The 17,859-nt window shown below is 36.8% G+C and overlaps 1 non-coding gene across 1 annotated transcript; it reads right to left on the bottom strand.

Moving 5' to 3' along the window:
- Nucleotides 1–17,444: 17,444 nt before the first annotated feature.
- On the bottom strand, nt 17,445–17,547 carry LOC113457930. Its single transcript, XR_003378398.1, has one exon. It is a non-coding gene; the product is annotated as a U6 spliceosomal RNA (small nuclear RNA).
- Nucleotides 17,548–17,859: the final 312 nt, after the last annotated feature.

Raw genomic sequence — 17,859 nt, 5'->3', positions numbered from 1 at the left:
TATATATATATATATATAATTATTTACTCAAAATAATTTTTTGGCTGGCAAGACTGCTCATCAAGTAATGGTTCTTGCCACCAAGGCTAACAATCTTAGTTTGATCTACATGTTCCACATGGGAGGAAAGGACTGATTCCTACAAGTTATCCTCTGACCTCTACAATGTTTCATGGCATATGCATAACCTACTCATGCACAACACACACACACACACACACACACACACACACACACATGAAAATGATAAGTGAAATTTAAAATTTTTACTGAAAATTTTTATATTCTTTAAAATTCTTAAAAGTGTGATCATATTTTCTTGATAGAATGTAAACTTTCTACACACACATTCATTTTCTTCTTGTTTATTTTAATAAGATCAACTAATAGATTTTTTTCAGTTCATTTATCTTACCATAACTTTTTAAGAAATGCAAAACCTGCCAAGAACTTACCAATAAACGCTAAAAACAGAAGTAGACAAGGTTTTCTAAATTAACTTATTTTTAATATCATAATGAATGCTTTGTGTCAAAACTTCAGCAAAGCTCAGCATTCCAAATATGATATCATAGATTTGTTTTCATCGTACCAATAAGAGTAGATTATACATTTTTAATTTTTTATGGAGCCTTTGAATTCTTTCATGTTGCCAGGGGATCTGTTAGTAAATGACCTCATCCAGTGTTCTACATGGCCCCTTAGTGGCCCGAGCAAATGCAGCTGCAGAGAAAACTATTCCCAGTCTACCAGAAGGATCAGACCCACAGTCTTCCTTGTTTGTTGCTTTGTTTAATGAGTAAAGAAAAGTTAGTGTTCCTTTTTCATGTTCACACTATGGATTACCATCAATTATCAGATACAAACCAGATACAAATTGTGTGTCTATGCACAATTTCTTTTTTTAAATGTATTTTCTTTTTAATTTCATTTTACATTCCAACTACAGTTCTCCCTCCCACTCTTCCTCCTGGCCCACTTGCCCCCTCCTCCAACTACCCCCATCCAGGTCTAGTAAGGTGAGCATCCAAACTGCCTAGGCTCCCACAAAGCCAGTACGTGCAGTAGTGATAGAGGTGGGTCTTGTATCTATCTGTTGCTTTCATTCGTTAATTAATAAAGAAAACTGCTTGGTCCTGATAGGACAGAAAATTAGGTAGGTGGAGTAGATAGAACAGAATTCTGGGAGAAAGAAGCTGAGTCAGGCAGTCGCCATGGTTCTCCCACTCCAGACAGACGCAGGTTAAGATCTTCCCTGATAAGCCACCTTGTGGACTACACAGATTGTTAGAAACGGGTTAGATCAATATGTAAGAGCTAGCCAAGAAGAGGCTACAGATAACGGGCCAGGCAGTATTTAAAAGAATATAGTTTCCGTGTAATTATTTTGGGTATAAAGCTAGCCGTGTGGCAGCGAACGTAGCTTGCCACTCCTATTACTACACAATAGGGTCAAAAACCCAATGCCATTGTTCTTGAGTTCTCAGTAGTCCTCATTGTCCTCTATGTTCAGCGAGTCCGGTTTTATCCCATGCTTTTCCAGACCCAGGCCAGCTGGCCTTGGTGAGTTCCCAGTAGAACATCCCCATTGTCTCAGTGTGTGGGTGCACCCCTCGCGGTCCTGAGTTCCTTGCTTGTGCTCTCTCTCCTTCTGCTCCTGATTTGGACCTTGAGAATTATGTCCGGTGCTCCAATGTGGGTCTCTGTCTCTGTCTCCTTTCATCGCCTGATGAAGGTTAATATTCAGGAAGATGCCTATATGTTTTTCTATGGGTTCACCTTCTTATTTAGCTTCTCTAGGATCACGGATTATAGATTCAATGTCCTTTATTTATGGCTAGAAACCAAATATGAGTGAGTACATCCCATGTTCCTCTTTTTCGGTCTGGCTTACCTCACTCAGAATAGTGTTTTCTATATCCATCCATTTGCATGCAAAATTCAAGAAGTCACTGTTTTTTACTGCTGAGTAATACTCTAATATGTATAAATTCTATACTTTCTTCATCCATTCTTCCATTGAAGGATATCTAGGTTGTTTCCAGGTTCTGGCTATTACAAACAATGCTGCTATGAACATAGTTAAACATATACTTTTGTTGTATGATAGGGCATCTCTTGGGTATATTCCCAAGAGTGGTATTGTCTATTTCATCATATCGGCAGAAATTTTCATTCTGTGATTTCTGGGTTGTCACAGGGACTCATACATAGAGTATTTGGGTAGAGTGTCTAAGGTGAGCTGAAAAATGTACAGTGTTTCGTGTTTTAAAATGTATCTAACTACTTCTCAAAACATTTCTAAAATTCTTTCCTCAATGTTACAAATAAATATCCTCATTAATGCAGTTTCTTCAAAATACTTTTTAATTCAAATGTTGTTTCAAAGATCCTAGAACAAACAAAGCAATTACATAAAAATTTATGGTGAGAACCTACAGCTTAATGAAAAATCATTGAAATGAAAATTTATACCATAAAGTTCTTACTTTCAAATTTAACTGTAGACACAGCAATAAAATTTGCATGGAACCACAGAAGAGTGAAAAGTCAAAGAACACTTGAGAAACAACAAACAAAATTGGAGGCAACATGCCATCTGGTTTTAAAATCTATGGCAATACTTGGATTTTTTTTTTAAAAAAACACAATTTTGGCATAGATAAACCCATGGGGTCAACTGATCAGAATAGAGACTCCAGAGAAAACCTTACACAGCTATTGCTACTTGATATTCTTCAAAGAAGCTAAGAACACATAGTATAAAAATGCTGCTGTTTATTATCCAGTACTGGGAAAGTGCATATCTGCAAATAGAACGATGAAATGAGATCTTCATCTCACACCATTGAAAATATTGCCTCGAAATGGATTCATGACTAAATAAGAAGACACGAAACTATACAACTGTTCGAACAAACATGAGGTGAATATTCCGCAGCATTGAGTTGTGCAAAGAGTTAAATGACCCCAAAGCAACAAATGTACAATGAAAAACAGCACAAAGCAAATGGCATTACCTGAAACCCAAACTAAAAAGCTTCCACACATCACAAACCACAGTGGAGTGAAGAGATAGCATGGACTAAAAGAGACCTTTTGCAAACCATTCATCTGACAGGGACCAAGTGGAAAAGGATGAAAGAATTTGATAGATTCAATATCAAGATATGATAACAGATTCAACGAATGGACAAGGGACAAAACTACAGACTTCTTCGTAAAAAGAAGTGGCCAGCATGTATGATTGAAATGTTCATTGTTATTGATCATCAGAAAAATGTAAACTAATGTGAAAATCTGAAGTGACTTCATAACTGCTAAATGGCTGTTAATGAAAAGATAAGGGAAAATAGGTGCCAAAGATAATGCACTACAGGTGAGAGCCTGATATCCAGTCATTACGGAAAAAAAAAAAAAAAGCAGAACTTCCACGGAAAACAAAATGTAACATGAATCTGTTACTTAACTTTCTGTTATTGTGACAAACAGTGAGATAATTAACATAAAGAGAAAATGTTTATTTCACCTCATAGCTGGAAGTTACAGTTCATACCCATTGGTCATGATGATTCATTGTGCTTGATGAAACAGAATGATGAAAGTACTCAACAGAGAAATGACACTGAACTCATGGACGAAAGGGGTAGCAGGAACAGACTGTGACCTGCTAAGTCCTTTCAAGGTCACAAGCCCATGACAAAATCCTCCCTCTAGGCCACAGCTGTTATATTTATATGACCTTGACTCTACAGTCTAAAACCTAAGTATTGGGATCATTTAAAATCCCAACTAGAGTGTTGATATATTTCCCAAAGACATTGAAATCATTATGCTCGAAAGATGTCTAGATGTCTGCACTCTCGTGTTCACTGTTGCCTTCTTCATAATAGCCAAGATATAATAAACACAACCTAGATGTCCATCATTGCTAGGCTGGATGAAGGATGTGTGTACACAGCCACAGTGAGAGACCTGAAAACACCATACTAAATGAAAGAAGGGAGACAAAGTAAGATAAATACTGTGTGGTCTTGCTGATATTTACAAGTTAAAATTGATGAAATCATATAGTGTGTAATGGTAGCAACCAGAGACTGGAAGAAGGGACCAGATGTAAGAAAGGGAGGAACTGACTATATTTTGACAGAGTCCATTAGGAGGAATAAGTTTCATAGAACCCAGAACATGGACTACAATAGTCATACTAAGTGTATTTTTAAAACTGGTATATATTTTTTAAATAAAAATAGTATTTTTAAATTGATTTTACTTAGCCATTCACATTATGGACATAATTCAAATATTATACTGGACTCCATGAAAATATATAATAATTATCTATCAATTTATTATTCTTTTTTTGGGGGGGTTTCAAGACAGGGTTTTGATGTAGTTTTAGAGCCTGGCCTATAACTAGCTCTTGTATACTAGGCTGGCCTCGAACTCACAGAGATCCACATGCCTCTGCTTCTCGAGTGCTGGGGTTAAAGGTATGAACCACCACTGCCCAGCTAATTATCTATCAATTTATTATTCTTAACCAAAATAATTCCCGTTACTCAGAGAAAATAGATGAGAGACAGGCCTTAGTGTGCACTACCGCACACATTTCCCCACCGACAATGACTCAACATAGATTTATTTTCACTCATAAATTCTTATCTAAAAGTTTTCATGACTCAAAGCATTCCTCAAAACAGCAAAATTTATGACATAAAAAGAGAAAAGAAAGACCATTTTTCTAAGAAATATTTAGCAAATAATATTAGTTATGAATAGTTATTATTAGTAAATTTCTATTTCATAATTTATTTTATTTAACTTTATATAAGTTTGTTTTTAAAGCCTTACTAATGGTAAAATACTATAACTGACTATAATAATTTAGAATTTTTTAAATATAATTTACAATAGAATTTTTTTAGTGTTTCTTGAGTGATGTTTTTGAATATATCTAGAACCAAAAGTTTTTAAAGAAAAAAGAACATGTTGATAATGAATTATCCCAAAAGGAACATTAGCAATTCAGTGTTTGGGGATGACAGGTTAGCAATCAGCTTGGCAACAAACCATTATTCAATCTGATCTTTCATATGAAAGGATCTGTGGCTTTACATAGATACTTTATATTACAAGTGACTGTGAAGAGAAAATATACGTGTTGAGAAAGTGGCATCTATTATCATCTTCAGGGAGAGGCACACTATATGGAGAATAGTAAATGATTTCATAGTATCTGCCCTAGAAATACAGCCCAGAAGATCTGTCCACCATGATTTGCAAAGGTTAGGATCACTAAGAAAAGCATGAATTATACAGGCTTTTGACAAAACAGTGTTATTCACAAAGAGAAAAAGCAAAGAAAGATGAGCTTCAATATTAATTAGCATTGCGTCCTGTAGCCTGTGGGGTGGAGTAAGTAGCTAAATTTGGGTGATCTACGTCCGTTTTCATCACTCTTTTGCTAGAAGGAAAGACCCACTTGTCCCTTGTTGGAATATGAACAGCTGAAGGCTTGACTGGGAGTTCAATGACAAAGAGCTTTAGCCTAACCAAAGATGAGTAAGTCTGGAACAGTTAAAAGATTTCCAAAGAGCCGGGCGGTGGTGGCGCACGCCTTTAATCCCAGCACTCGGGAGGCAGAGGCAGGCGGATCTCTGTGAGTTCGAGACCAGCCTGGTCTACAGAGCTAGTTCCAGGACAGGTTCCAAAGCCACAGAGAAACCCTGTCTCGAAAAAAAAAAAAAAAAACAAAAAAAAACAAAAAAAACAAAACAAAGATTTCCAAAGAGATAGGTCCAGCGTAAGAGGCATTTTTATCTCTTTCTAAGGAATTATTCCATTCTATGCAACCATGGAGCGCTGAAAAACTCATATACAACTATGTCTCCCAACGATGTGTTTATCAACAAAGAAAACTGGGCATCAACCATCTTCTACCTTTAAGCAACTGTTCTCAACCTGTGACTCATAACCACTTTAGAGATAAATTGACCCTTTCACAGGAGTCACTTACATTTCTTATTCTGTTTGACAGAGTTTGTGTGACAATGGTAGTTTTATTCAATCGTGGGATGATTCTCAACATAGTAGTGCGGATGGGCTTCCTGCCCTTTACAGAAAATGCTTTGACAGTTCCTTCCCTAGAATGCTGCCAACTGCTTCAAAATGGGATCCGTGAACATAATTTTGGGGCTACAGATCAAAACAGTTGTATATGTATTTGTCAACAAAATTTTTAGGTAATATTTAAGAAAGCAAGATAGCAGTACGAAAAACTCATTCATCATAACTGAATCCTCCAAAAATAATTAAGTAGTTATGGAATATACTTCATAGGAAGCCTTAAGAAGCCAGCTGCAGAAGCTTGTCTGTGCCCTAAAGGCTAGAGACTAGGTGGGGTAACCCTTTTCTGGTCATTTTTGTCTTGAGTCTGTGAATTTAACACTGAAAAAGAGTTTTGCCTTCAGGCCAGTCAAATATGTTTCAGCTAACCCAGAAAATGATTCTAAAAGTACAGCGGCTGACATTCTTAAAAATAAACATGGTGTCGTTTCTACTGGAAGATGCTAGTGTTCAAATAATGGCACTTCCTCTGACATTGACAGTGCCAAGTGGAGTAGAAGGTCAGACAAAGATGAGAAGCTGCGTTCTAGTGAAAAATTGGACCAGGGCTCCCCTGACACCACATCATCATTTAACAGGCCAGACTTCCCTGCCATTCCACGGTGTGCTAAAGGACAGCGATAGAATCAATTAAACTATCGCCAAACAGGCTTTGGGGGTTTCCCCTTTTGTTTTCAGCACCTATAATCAAAATTCTGGTTCATAACTAATGGTTTATTACAAGTAGAAGTGTGGAGGGGGGGGACACAAAGGCCAAATTAGAGAAACTAAAAGTTTACTACCCAAACCAGAAATGTTCCCCCTTTTTCCCCTTACTTAAATGCTTTCAGGATCATAGTCTACTTTTTCTCCTCATTTCTATTCCTTTGGTGACATTCAAGTCCGAGAAAATGTTTTTGAAAGCAATTATAACTCTAAAGCAACTTTTCCTGAACTCCCACAGCTTAACTTTTTGGCTTAAAATACCATGTTTTAAAAGGTGTTGGCATTCAGTTTTACCTAAGAAATAGCTGGGTTTCAAGAAAGTGAAAAAAATATGGCAGTTTAACAAGAAAAGTAAGAAGTGTTTGTGTTGTATGTGTGTGCATGTGTCTGTGCACGTGTGTATGCATTTATGCGCACACGTATGTGTTTGTACATACTTGTTTGTTTCTGTGTGTGTGTGTATGTGCGTGTGTGTGTGTGTGTGTAAAAAAAACAGACAGAGATCAGGAGAGACAGAAGCCAGTGATGAAGGTTGCTTGATTATTTTAGAGTACTGATTTATTTGTATGCTTTTGATAAACCTATGAATTATGGACGTCAGCTTCAGTTCATTTTATATTCCAAATTATCAAAGGACACTAAGCACAGTTAATCAGTCAGAAACTGTTTATATGTACACATGCATACATATGCATATATACATTTATATATAAATCTAAGCCTATCTGTATTAGGGTTTACTTTTCTGTCTGTTACATTATAGCATCATTTTCTCATGTGTCTACTTACCTGACTCTAAACAAATGAGGTTCATAAAAATAAAAAAAAATTCCTTTAAAAATGAAATAGCAATTTTAAAATTAAGTAACCAAATAAATATTTGTCTTTGCTAAAAAATTTTTTCAGTTCCAGCTTTCATAATTTATTTGATATCTGGTACTCTTCTCTAAAAATAACTACTAAAAATAAACAAAAACCATTATTATTAGGAATTAACAATAGAACTCTGCAATACTGTTAACAATGAAAGAAAGAAAATAAGTGAAAAATATCCCTATATAACATCTCTGATCTGAAATCATGTTTCTCAAAATGATGCAGAGAGAAAAATTCAAACAGCACCACAGTCCAGCTGAGCTGAGGAGACAGGGATTTATATTTGAAGAATATGAGGAACTGGGCATTTGTGGGGGAGAATTAAGAGAGAACGCAAAGCTATTGGGAGATTCCCAAATATGTAGAGGGCTGTCTTTGAATCTTATTCTTAATAGTAAGGTATTCATGTCACCTGAGAATCACGCAAAGCCAGACAGAGAATAAACAGTTGGTAATGAGCAATTTATCAGCCTTTTTCCAGAATTCAAAGCTCAGAGCTTTCCAAGTATCAGTCAAGTTATGCAGGGATCTTCCTGAACACTGTGGCATTTACTGGAACTCCCTCTAAAGAATACCAATATAGAAAACAAACCCCCAAAATAAAGGATCCACTTTTACAAAATTTGAAAAAGAAAAATTCGAGTTAGTCTGCAAGTGACATAACTTCCAGCAAAAGTCATATTCATATCTTTAGAAAAAGTTAAGAAAATACATGCTTTTAACAATATAGCATTCCTAATGTAAATGTATTCTGTATAATATCAAACAGATTAAGAGAATAAGAAAGCAAAATATATGCAGAGGCAGAAGGTACAGTCCACAGAAAGAGACTTAGAAATGCCAAATAAAATAGAATTGAAAAAACAAAAGTTAGATGCATCTACCATAAAACAAGTCAGAGACTTATAGGAAAATACAATCACACTGAGGAAAATCAAACAGTGATTAAAAAGTACACGGAATGGAAATTTTCACTAATGTCTTAGAAAATTAGAAACAGAGGGAAAAATATGATAATTGAAATCATACCAATAGAAACGATTTAAACGGAAGTTATGTGGAAAAAGTTCTCAAGAATGAACGTTCCAATGCCACCATTTTGGCTCTCAAGAACATCTCCCTTTAATAGGAAAAAGACTGCCTTAGAGAAATGCCTGTTCCTAGAACTGGAGAAAAGACGAACATTAAATGTGGTGAAAGCTTCTTTTTTTTTTTCTTCTTCTTCTTCTTGTGGTGCCAGGAAGCAAGAGAGAACTAGAAAATACAAGGAAGAGGCCTGGAAAGGTCATGGGAACAAAGTCAAAGAGTTCTTCATGATCCAAACTGGAACAATTCTGGCAATAACATCAATTAAAGAATATTTTACTCAGACCCCCCAAACAATAAAATTTGTTCATGAAACCATGAGGCTTTAAACAACTGACCTAAATAAGTAATAAGGCAATGAAAAGACTCCCTGCATACAATTCAGAAAATGGAGACAGGTATTCCCTCCCTCACAGACTTTATTTAGAAGTCAGTACAGGAAGGCAGAACCACTCACTCCTTGGAAGGTGTGCTCATATTAAACCATGCTGAAGAGATGGGCGGAATAATTATTCCTTTAGTGGAATGGAACTTTCTTTCTCAGGATTTCTGCCCCTAGAACAGTTCCTACAAGATTCCCTGAGGTACGCATAGTTGGTGATTCCACTTTTTTGAGTTCCGACTCAGAAAATTGCAACTTCCTTTTCTCTCTCTCTCTCTGTCTCTCTCTCTCTGTCTCTCTCTCTGTCTCTCTCTCTCTCTGTCTCTCTCTTTTTGGATGCTTGCTGGAACTTACACATGCTTTTACTAGAAATTTGGGCTTCCTAAGTTTTTGTCTAAATCCCCCTTCACCACTATGAAGCTGCCCGCCTGCCATGTGGCTGACCTCCATGCCTACTTAACTCAAACAAGGCCTTTTCCCTTCTCCTCTCAATTTTCCTCTTGTGGGCCATTGCTGAGATTTACAGTTTGCTTGTTCTTAGGTTTCTTCTTTAAATTTTTGTATAATTGTCTTTTTTGAAATAATATATATGTATATATATACATATACATGCACATATATATGCATACATACATATAAATCTATAAATAGATACCTCGAAAAATCCTTTAAAAACCCGAAAATATAAACAATGAGCTTCTAAACAGCCCATGAATCAAAACTGTGTCAAAGACAACCAGAAACATCTTAAACTGATTGACAAGAAAATATGCATCAGTGTTTGCGGAAATTATATAAGGCAACGATAGGGACAACTTCATACATCTAAATATTTGTATTTCAAATAAAGCACGACTTCACATTAAACTCTAAAGTTCCACTGTGCAAAAGTCAGAATAAATGAGATAATTCAGGAAAGAACTAATGAAAGATAAGAGCAAAGTGCCCTGAAATAAAAGGTGATAAAGGAAAGGAATCCAAAACTTGAGCTTTAGGATAAAAAATAAGCATAGTTGACAAACTTCTAGCTGAAATTATTACTCTAGCAACAGAACATCTTATGTAAAATTTATAATACTGAGAAGATTTGTCTTTGCTATTTATTCAGCATGAAATGAAAAAGTTCTTTGAAAGATATAAATTATCAAAACTGTAATAAAAATGTACTACTTCGAAAAAAATAAACTGTCTGATATAAGATATAAGTATTCATAAGAATTATTATGATAATTATTATTGTTATTTTGAGAAAAGAGTAACCCAAGTTGTCCCATGAACCACCACACTGGCCCAAACAATTTTTATGCATATTATTAATGAACCATTAGACATTAAAATAAAAGTAATAGAAAAGACTATACATTGTATAGTTTTAACCATCAGAGAGACATTTGGAAAAAGGCAAAAGTGTAGAAATAAGAAAAAATCTTCACATAACTTTGGTTCAATTGTAGTACCACTGTAATAAAAAGCATTCCATTCTGAAAGGCAATGCACATAATAAACTAGGGACTTGTGGCAAACTTCTGCTTTGTTTTGCTGCTGTTATGCGACTCAATTGAAAAATAAGGTAAAAGATAAAATAAAAGGCAAGCTGTAATATGAACAAAGGGGTCAAGACCATACGGGAAAACCCACAGAATCAGCTGAACTGAACTAGTGGAAGATCACTGACACTCACTGACCACTGGAGAACCTGCACAGGAATGAAACTTGGCCTCCTGAATGCAGGTGACAATGGTGTGGCTTGGGCAGTATATGGGGCCACTTTGGTAATGGGAGCAGTATCTAACTCTAATGCATGAACTGACTTTGTGCGGCCCATTCTCTAAGGAGAGATACCTTGCTTAGCATAGGCAAGGGGAGGGAGAAGGCCTTGGTGCTATCTCCAGAAGGTGATGGGACAGATTTAATTGACTTCCCAGGGGAGGCCTTAATTTCTCTGAGGAGTGGATGTTGGTGGGGTGTGAGTAAGGGGAGGAGCAAGAAGAGAGGAAGGAGGGGGACCTGGGATTAGTATATAGAAAATAAATAAATAAATAAATAAATAAATAAATAAATAAATAAATAAATAATTTTTAAGGTTGAAAAGCTAATTTTATGTTTAAATACATATTTTGTAATACATAACATTGAACAATTTTCTCTAAAATGATCTATAGATTCCATTTAATCTCCATAAGATCATGAGAATTTTGTGGACAGGATGGTCCAGTTCTCAGTTTTGATGATGATACAGAATGTCTAGAAAATCTGAAATAATTTTGAAAATGGATGAATGTCTACATTCATTAAAATCACTAAAATGCCTGGTGATCTCTGTTAATTAAAGATTAATAACCTGGTTGAAGATACAGAACAATTTAAACTCTTCTACTATTCAATAAAATGATACCTCAGAGAATTGTTAGTGATTTCACATAAAGACTAACAGACTTTCTCATATGCTTGGCAATTTGGCCACAATTTATTTATATAAGAGATTTGAAACTACTTCCACACAAGTATTTGTAAATTCTTGTCTGGAGAATCTTTTTTCCACAAGAGTCAAGAAGTAGCAAGACTTTGTAAGAGAGTTGAAACTACTTCCACAGGTATTTGTAAATTCTTATCCGGAGAATCTTTTTTTCCACAAGAGTCAAAAAGTAGCAAGACTTTGGATGCGAGCAAAGAATGAATAAATCCATAACAATATGCTTTTACTCCATGTCATCATACTACCTGAAAATCATAAGGCATTCTAACATTATAATACTCAAATACAGATGCAAATACAGATGCTGTGTAACCCATGCTTATTTTCCTTAAAACAAGCAAATAAACTAAAAGATATCCATCTAAATTCCCATGCCAAAATGTTGCCCATACATAGGTATTCTTAAATATGAGAATTAACTTTCAAGTCTTAATATCTGTTTAGAACTGTACCTGTCTGGAATCAAATTGTCTATCTTTGTCCAATATTAATTGTCTAATTTATAGTAAGCAAATGATATCTGAAAAAGATCATTGAAAACTAAAAGTAAAAATAACGTGTGGTTTTAGATTGGCAGTATGCTTACCAGGACATCTCACTTATTCTAGCTCTGTTTTTTATTCACCTGTACCCAGAGGATCCAGGTATTAATCTTGGATCTGCAGTTAATTAGCTTTGTGACCTAGCATATGTTGCTCATTTCTCTTAACGTATTAAATGGTCGACTATACTCTCCTAAATGTCCAGCTATCTCTAAAATCTTGAATGTAAAATAAATATTTGAAACTTCAACAGTGTCATAAAAAGGATTCTTTAAATTATTAAACCTTTAATTTACTAAGAGTTTAACAATGTATAATTACTGGAATGTGTCTGAGAAAGGTTGAAGGATTTTCTTTCAACTCTGGTTAGTATCACCTGCGAAGACAGAGGGAAGCCCAGAGAGACCCTGGCCTTTAACTCCAAGGCTTCAGCAAGAAGCTTTACTCTCTTCTTGTTGATTCACTAGTAATCTTGGAAATAAATAAAAAGTTGGTTTTTAGTAACCAACACTAATCAATTACTACCAAATTTAAATTGAATATGACCATTCAATTATCTGGTTCTTCTAAATCTAAAGAAATTTCTGTGGAAAAGTTGACAGCACTCTCTGGCATGAGTGTCCTATTTCAAAAGTGATCGTTATGTATTATTGGATATTGAAGTCACCCCTGATTTTCCAGTAATCAGAATGCAGTTTATTCTTTAAGATACAGAGAGAACATCTCTACTGCAGTCTTCACTGTTCTGTCTATGCAATCCACAGGCATCTCTAGCGTCTATAAACTACTAAATTGGATTAAAATCTGCTAATTAAAAATATTATGGTCTGGTAAGACTGTCCAGCAAATAAAGATTCTTGCCACTATGCTTCGCAACCTGCAATCTGATCTCCAGAATGCATATAATGGAAAAAGAGAAACTTTTTTTTTTTGCATAACAGCCAGTTTCCCCTCTCTCCTCTTCTGTTCCCTCCTCAACCTTCTTTCTATAATCCTCCATCCACTCCACCTCCTCCGCATTCAGAAGGGCTCCCATAGGAGTCAATAAAGCATAGCATATCAAGCTCAGTCAGAACCAAATTCTTCCCCCTTGCATCAACAGTGGGTAAGACATCCAACCATAGGGAATAGGTTCCAAAGAGCCAGCTCATGCGACAGGGACAGGTCCTGGTCCTGCAGCTACGGGCCCCACAAAGGACCAAGCTACACAATTGTCACCCACATTCAGAGGGTCGAGGTTGGCCCCATGACGACTCTCTACCTATTGGTCCAGAGTTTGTGAGCTCCCACAAGCTCAGGTCAGCTGTATCTATGGGTCTCCCTATCATGATCTTAACCTCTCCTCTTGCTCAGGTAATTCCTCCTCCCTCTCTTCAACTGAACTCCCAGATCCTGGCTGAATACTTGGCTGTGGATGCCTGAATCTACTTCCATCACTTACTGGATGAAGGCTCTGTGATGACAATTAAGGTAGTCACCAATTTGATTACAGGGGAAGGCCAGTTCAGGTACCCATTCCACTATTGCTAGGAGTCTTAGCTGGGGTTATCTTTGTGGGTTCCTGGGAGTTGCCAGGTTTCTCCCTAACCCCATAATGGCTCCTCTATATAGATACCTCTTTCATTACTCTCTCCCTCCATCTCACCTCCAACTCGACCATACTGATTCCTCATGTTCCCTTCCCCCATCCCTTCTTTTCTTCCTCCCACCCCCAGTTTACCTAGGACATTCTATTTCTTCCTCCCTGGGAGATACATGTGTCCCTCTTAGGGTCCTCTTTGTTACCTAGCTTCTCTGTGGGGTGAGGATGATAGCCTGGTAATCCTTTGCTTTACATCACATATCTACCTATCAGGAGTACATACTGTGCTTGTCTTTCTGGGTCTGGATTACCACACTCAAGATGATTTTTTTTCTTTTCTAGTGCCATTCATTTACCTGAAAATTTCATAGTATCTTTATATTTTCACAGCAGAGCAATACTTCATTATGTAAATGTACCGTATTTTCTTTTTCCAATCTTTGGTGGAGGGGCATCTAGATTGTTTCCAGGTTCTGGCTATTACAAATGATGCTGCTATGAACATTGTTGAGCAAGTGTCTGTGGTATGATTGAGCATCCTTTGGGTATATGCCCAGGAATGGTATTGCTGGGTCTTGAGGTACATTGATTCCCAAGTTTCTTTTTTTTTTCTTTAAAAAAATACCAATACAAATTCCCACTTCCTCCCCTCCCCTCCCACTCCCTCCACACACCACTCTCTAATCTTAAGAGAGGGCAAGGCACCCTGCCCTGTGGAAAGTCCAAGGCTATCCCCACTACATCTAGGTTGAGCAAGGCATACATGCAAAAAAAAAAAAAAATAGGATCCCAAAAAGCCAATACATGCAGTAGAGACAAATACCAGTGCCGTTGTCATTGGCCACACAGTCTGCCCCAACTGTCAACCACATTCAGAGGGACTAGTTTGATCCCATGTTCATTCATTCCCAGTCCAATTCAAGTTGGTGAGCTCCCATTAGCTCAGACACATTGTCTCAGTGGGTGAACCCCTCATGGTCTTGACCTCCTTGCTCATAATATCACTCCTTTCACTCTTTGACTGGGACTTGGGAGCTCAGTCCAGTGCTCCAATGTGGTTCTCTGCCTCTGTTTCCATTTGTTGTTGTTCTATGGTGATATTTAAGAAAATCAACAGCCTGACTACAGGGCAAGGCAAGTTTGGGCACCCTCTTCTCTATTGCTTAGGGTCTTAGCTGGGATCATCCTTGTGGATTCCTGGAAATTTAGGTTTCTCACTAACCCCAAAAAGGTTCCCTCAATCAAAATATCTCTTTCCTAGCTCTCATATCTGTCCTTCCTCCATCTCAACTATCCCATTCCCTCAAGCTCTCCCCAATCCTCCCCTCCTCTTCCCCTTTTCCCCTTCCTTCTATCCCCAGCCCCATGCTCCCAAATTTTGTTAGGCAATCTTGTCTGCTTCCAATTTCCAGGTGAATCTATGTATGTTTTTCCTTGGGTTCACCTTATTAGTTAGTTTCTCTAGGATCGCGAACTATAGACTCCTTTGTTTATGGCTAGAATCCACTTATGAGTGAGTACATACCATATTCATTTTTGGGGGTCTGGGTTACCTCACTCACAACAGTGCTTTCTAATTCCATCCATTTGCATGCAAAATTCAATATGTCATTATTTTTTACTGCTGATTAGTACTCTAATGTGTAGATGTACCACAATTTCTTTATCCATTCTTCTGTTGAGGGGCATCTAGGTTGTTTCCAAGTTCTGGCTATCACAAATAATGCTGCTATGAACATAGTTGAACAAATGCTTTGTAATTGAGCATCCTTTGTGTATATGCCCAAGAGTGGTATTGCTTGATCATGAGGTAGGTATATTTCCAATTTTTTGAGAAGCCACTATGCTGATTTCCAAAGTGGTTGAACAAGTTTACACTCCTACCAGCAGTGGAGGTGTGTTTCCTTTACTCCACATCATGTCCAGCATGAGCTGTCATCAGTGTTTTTGATTAGCCATTCTGACAGTTGTAACATGGTATGTCAGAATTGTTTTGATTTGCATTTACTTAATAGCTAAGGATATTGAACAATTCTTAAGTGTATCTTGGCCATTTGAGATGTTGAGAACTCTCTGTTTAAATATCTACCCCATTTTTTAAATGGAATTGTTTGATATTTTGATATCTAGTATCTTGAAATCTTTGTATATTTTGGCTATCAGTTCTTTGTCAGATGTGGGTTTAGTGAAGATCTTTTTCCATTCTGTACATAGTCATTTTGTCTTATTGGCACTGTCCTTTGCCTTACAGAAGCTTTTCAGTTTTAGGAGGTCTCATTTATTAATTGTCAATCTCAGTGTCTGTGTTGCTGGTGTTATATTCAGGAAGTAGTCTCCTGTGCCAGTGCGTTCAAAGCTGCTTCCCACTTTCTTTTCTAGCAAGTTCAATATAATTGGATTTATGCTGAGGTCTTTAATTCACTTGGACTTGAGTTTTGTGCAGGGTGACAGGTATGGATCTATTTTCAATCTTCTACATGCCACCATCTAGTTACCCCAGCTCCATTTGTTGAAGATGTTTTCTCTTTTCCATTGTATATTTTTGGACTCTTTATGGACAATCAGCTGTTCACAGGTGTATGGATTTATGTCAGAATCTTCAATTTGATTTCATTGATCCACATGCCTGTTTTTATGTCAAACTTTTTATTACTACAGTTCTATAGTAGAACTTGAAATCAGGAATAGTGGTGCCTCTGGACATTTCTTTATTGTACTGGATTGTTTTAGCTTTCTGGTTGTCTTATTTCCCCATATGAAGTTGAGTAGTGTTCTTCTGATGTCTGTTAAGAACTCTATTGGGATTTTGATGGGAATTGCATTGAATCTGTAGATTGCTTTTAGTAAGGATGCTATTTTTACTATGTTAATCCTATTGAATCATGAGCATGGGAGATCTTTCCATTTTCTGATCACTTCCCCATTTTCTTTCTTCAAAGACTTAAAATTCTTGTCATATAGGCTTTGCACTTGTTTGGTTAGTGTTAATCCAAGATATTTTTATATAATTTTTGGCTATTTTCAAGGGTGTTTGTTATTCCTCTCATTTTTTTTCTCAGCATGTTTATCATTTATATATAGGGAGGCTACTGTTGTGGGACAATGGTTTGTACCCTGTCACTTGTATTTTAACAAATGATGATTGGCCAACAGCCAGGCAGGAAGTATAGGTGGGGCAACCAGGCAGGAAGTAGAGGCAGAGCAACAAGAATTCTGGGAAGAGGAAAGTTTCAGTTTGCAGTTGTCACCCAGACAGAGAGGAAGCCAGATACAGAGCAAGCAAAATATGACCGCCTCTCCAAAAAAGGAACAAAGCCACGTGGCTAACACAAACAAGAATTATGGGTTAATATAAGCTATAAGAGATAATAAGAAGCCTGAGATACTTGGCCAATCAGTTTATGATTAATGTAGGCCTCTGTGTATTTATTTGGGACTGAACAACTGTGGGATCAGGCAGGGCAGAAACCTCGGTCAATGGGCTAACTGCTTTTTTTTTTTTAGTTTACATCCAGCCACATCACTGAAGGTGTTTATCAGTTGTTGGGGTTCCCTAGTAGAATTTTTGGGGTTATTTATGTATACTCTCATATCATGTGCAAATAGTGAAAGTTTTACTTCTCTCTTTCCAAATTGTATCCCTTTGAACTAGTCTTGTTGCCTTATAAAAATATGGAACATTTCATGAATTTGTGTGTCGTCCTTGCACACATCCTTACAGAATCTTCTCTGTATCATTCCAATTTTAGTATATGTGCTGCTGAAGCAAGCATGGGAACCAGTTCTTGCAGTCTGTCATATATAACTTCCATGTGCTGGTCAGAGCATACACAAATGCTCAATAAGTACTTGTAAAAAGAAGGTTATTTAAAAATATTATTTGACACCAATGAAACAATTAAACAACCAAAAGCCATCAAATCTTTGTCTTCACCAACCCCGCAACTGACAAAGGTCTGATCTCCAAAATATATAAAGAACTCAAGAAACTAGACCGCAAAAGGCTAATCAACCCAATTATAAAATGGGGCACTGAACTGAACAGAGAATTCTCAACAGAAGAACTTCAAATGGCCAAAAG

Source organism: Microtus ochrogaster, linkage group LG10 (genome assembly GCF_000317375.1).
Source record: "Microtus ochrogaster isolate Prairie Vole_2 linkage group LG10, MicOch1.0, whole genome shotgun sequence".
NCBI classification, from domain to species: Eukaryota; Metazoa; Chordata; class Mammalia; order Rodentia; family Cricetidae; genus Microtus; species Microtus ochrogaster.
This window is presented reverse-complemented; position numbering and strand designations above follow the sequence as displayed.